Here is a 4,803-nt window from a genome sequence, read left to right on the forward strand (position 1 = left end):
AACTTAACCTAACTTAACCGGGAACACGAGCCCGGGGACAGGGGGGACCCCCGGGGACAGGGGGGGGATCACTCCTCCGCAGCGATGATCGAATATTTAGACAGTGAAACAACAAACCCGTCAAACTCGCTCACTCAGGACTCATGAGTTAGTTGCCTTCAATCCCAGCCTGCAGACCAGGAACATGAGCTAAAGTAATGGGCCATTATTTACACTGAAAAACTATCGACCAGAACCGGATTCGAACCTATACCACACGCATGATGACAAGAACGAGTGAACGCCTTAACACGCACGGCTACGGAGGAGGACCGAGAGAGGTCGTGTATAATTGTTCTTTTATGCATCCACGCAGTGTTGCCACATGCCGAGATTTTTAGCCAAAAAAAAAATTCGATTAAAAATACCACAATACCGCAACTGCACCACCGCTAGTAATGCTGCTTTTACTACCACAACTAATTATTATTCTATTATGTCATTTGCTTAGGTGAAGGGAAAAAAATGGTCCAAAAAGGGAAATTTTGCCCCCTTGGGAAGGCCCTCATAGTGTGACAACACTGCGTCCACATCGCCGGTGGCGACATCTAGTAGCAAACACTAGAACTATTTCCACAGGTATCGTCTTCATGTTCTCGACTGAAATATTAAAACAAACGCAGAGTCCCTTGTAGGTTAGTTCGGTGCGTAAATAAAAAAAAAATCGTAAGATATAGGTTAAGTTATATCACGTAAGATCGTGATCGAGTGAGGTGTTGGCAACACTGCGAGAAAATGAGGCTCATGCCTTACAAGAGAAAACCATTAAGTCGAGCCTCACCGAGCATCACTCCGAGCCTCATTTTCGGGCGCAGAACTGTCTATTTGGGTCTACTACTCTAAAGTAGGTCAAAGCATGTAGAGGCTCTCGTGTAGTTTAGCACGTAATAAAAAAAAAGATAGGTTAAGTTATATCACGTAAGATCGTGATATACCTACAAGTGTGAGGTGGGAAAAAAGGGAAATTTTACTAAAACATCGCTAAACGCTAAAACATCGACAAAAAATTGTCAAAATATGTCAAAAACTGATATTCAATTGATAAAAAAAGAGGATACAAATGCATACCTACCAAGTATGAGTGGGAAAAAAGGGAAATTTTACTAAAACATCGCTAAACGCTAAAACATCGACAAAAAATTGTCAAAATATGTCAAAAACTGATATTCAATTGATAAAAAAAGAGGCTACAAATGCATACCTACAAAGTATGACTTAGAAACAATACACTTACACTACTTTCGATAATTTGTTTTCACAAGGGCCCACAATATATTACTAGCTTGGTAGAGAAAACTGCACTACACCACTAAATAAAAATGACACGTATGCAGTATTTTCTTCAAGCAGGTAAAAGTAGACATTAAAGATATGGTACCCTCACCCCTCCTCTTAGTTTCAAATTGTTTTAGGCCCGAACCAGTGAGGAATTATGATTAACGATTTCTAATTACAAAGAGATCATCTCTTTATGTAGAAAATTAAGAATAAATTCAACCATTTATCAATACGTTAATATTTAACTTATTTAATGTCTTGGCGCAAAAGGTCATTCCAAAAAGAGGTAGAACCCTTGTCCGGTAGTCATAAAAAAAAAAATTAAAAATATTTACGAATATTTTCCAGTGTGAGTTAATTTTAGTTACTAATAATTTTTCTTCTTTTCAGAATTTTACACAGAATATGTAGATTTTCCCCTCCGCATTCGAAATTTATGCATATGGACTATTTTAACATCATTTCCTTCACACAAGTTAAGTTTTAATATATATATATATATATATATATATATATATATATATATATATATATAATATTATGATTAATTTCATATACACACCTTAGAACCTCCTAAGAACATCAAAAAACAATTTTAGTTGAGTAAAATGTAAAAATACAATGTCCCAGAGGGACGTTCCACTCCGTGGACACTGGTAAAAGGTTCCTATTAAAATTCACCTTTTTTAGAATGATCCGTATTTTTTTTATGCTGTGATTTACTTTAAGACCACAGAATAAATCGGTTATAGTGGGCAATAAGAGAACCTCAAAGTAGGCTTCAACTAATGCATTTTAAGTTTGCTGGAAGAAAAATAAATATATCACAATTATTTATTTAATGAATTGCTATCGTGACCATGGTAGGAAATTTAAATTGTAACGTATGCCATTTAAGGAACAAAAGGAAAGCTAAAAACATAATGGAAATGCAACAAAAACGGCAAAAATATTGGAAAATGATATAGAAAACTAGAAAACAAAACAAGATCGGAAAATGTTAAATATTGCAAAATAAAGTCAATGTTTCCTGGTACTAACTAAAGGGGAACTGATTACTGTCAGGTTTAACATTGTCTTCAAGGCTCAGAAAAAAATATTTTTCATGAACTTCCGACCCTTAGTATTCACTGTTTCAATCGGATACAATGGTATTGTTCTTAAGGCTATGTATATTATTCTTGTCAGTTAAATGTAAATCGGACATTGTTTCATTAAGAATGAAAAAGTTGTTACCAATTAAAAACCTTTCCTCCATGATATGAAATGTAAGGGAAAAGCGGGTTGTGTAATGGACATGCTTGCTACACAATATTGTGATGGCAACTCAAGCTCTTCCTCTGGGCAGTTCGCAGTCGCTGTGCAGATAATCCTTTCTTCCTTCTATTCAAATCAGTTCTTATTGCAGTCTTTCACTTTGATGATTTCGTGACCCTATCGCGTCCTGTACCAGGAACTCCATGTTACCTAATGTCCACAAGTAAATAACTTGAATCGACTGATGAAACATTGATTTGGGCCATGTGTTCTTTCCACAGCAACCTTGCTGCTGCGTGCTTCGAAGAGTTAGGAAGAGCAAAGTGTGTATCTTCTTCCATCCAAAACTCGACCAATGTTTAGAGAACTAATTTGCATCAAAATTCTTCCCACAAAACGTATCCAGAGTGTTCAAAATGCTTCCAGAGGATTTCTATTTACTTTAACAGAAAACTTTATCATGCCGTGAAGGCACCTAGGTAAGGGCTCCACCACGGCCACCTTTATTACGGAATCCTGAAATGTGGCAACGCTGTCTAGTCGGCCGAAACATCCAGCTACATAGCATGGGCGCGAATAGCAAAATTGATGTTGGCTCTTAAAGAAACACCGGAATCTGTATAAAATATTTTCCTTTTTCCAAATCTGGACAGAAGATTGACATTACGATGTAAGAGGAAAACATACATTAACAATAGAAATACAAATTTGCCGTTAAATAACTTGAAATAAGCAGAAAATACAATGCCAACTTTGCATTTCATACGCAGTATGAAACTTTCCAATAATGTGTAGTTTGCCCTTATTTTATTTGCTAGCTTTTCGTAATGACATTCGAATCTAACAACTAAATATTTAAAGATGGAAGATTTAACACACTGGCCTTAAAGATATAAAAGTAAGACGTATATAGTATTTGTGTATGTGATAAACATATAACCCATGTATGTACAAGGCTAAAAAAATGCAGACTGTTGGTGACTATGTACTCCCTGCGAGAAAGTGGATAATTTTGCATGGCTTAGAAATTAGGTGCTACATTTCCGTTGTTTTTCTCTTGCGGAGATATGTTACAGTGAAGGAATTAGTGATTTTGTGTTCTACTGTTTTTCTTAGGTTAGGCAATTTTATGCTCTTAGAGGTTTGTTTAAGTTTGTATCTTTTCCCGAATTCTTGTTTGAGTGTTGTAGTTTAACCCTTGTACTTAATACAAGTAAAAGCTTAGCGTGTGGTGCCTCATGCACACACAACGTTTCTCAGAGTACAATTTGCTTTTTGCGTAAACATGTTTTAAGCCTCTATGTCATGGCTATAGCTCTTCGACATTGCTAACTTATTTTGCACATGATAATTAAGAATATTAATGACATCAATATTGGATGTTATTTATTATATTCGATGATTCACCACATGTGAAACGTAAGGATTCCTCCGTGAAATGCTGGTATGCTGCTCAAAACATGTAATGTATATATTTCACAACTTAATAACATACTGCTTAACTTAGGAAAAATAACGTTCAATACACTAGCGAATACAATTTGAGCGAATGAAGTGATTACTGGATGAATATGATACATGAAATTATTACTTTTTTACGTCTGTAAGTTCATTCTCTAATGTTTCTTCCGAGTAACATCGGCCGGCTGATGTCACGGTTTACAAGGTTGCCAAATTGAACGCTCCGGCCTCCCTCTGATTAAAGATCGCCGTGGCTGCACACATTCAAGATATTGGTAATTGTAGAGGTGACGTGATCAGAACCACGCTTCGTCCGCCATTACTCCGGGTTGCCCTCAGTTCCCATTTATTAGTCTCTACGGACATGGTCTGAAAGGCTCCCACATGAGATCAACAAACACATCATATCTAGCTACGCCCCTGGATTCACGGATTACTACATATTGCATTAAAATTAATAAAGCACATCAAATCACTTAAGAAACAAGCACTTAAGAAAATAACGCTCGACGCCCAAATTTACTTCCATTTTAACTTGAGTGTGCCAAAGTAGCTACGTGACAAGAAATTCACCAAAAGTCAATTTTGAAACAAACAAACCAATACAAAAAATGGAAGCACATTATGATGATTAAGTAATAACTTAATAATCCTCGTCGATTCTAGCTAGTATTCCATTTGCAAAACAATTATGAGTGAAGAATCAAACACATGCGATAGAGCATTTCTTCCTGCTTACATAGTATCCAAGTTTCTAGGGACGATGCC

This window comes from Lepisma saccharinum, chromosome 23 (genome assembly GCF_977018435.1).
Source record: "Lepisma saccharinum chromosome 23, izLepSacc3.1, whole genome shotgun sequence".
NCBI classification, from domain to species: Eukaryota; Metazoa; Arthropoda; class Insecta; order Zygentoma; family Lepismatidae; genus Lepisma; species Lepisma saccharinum.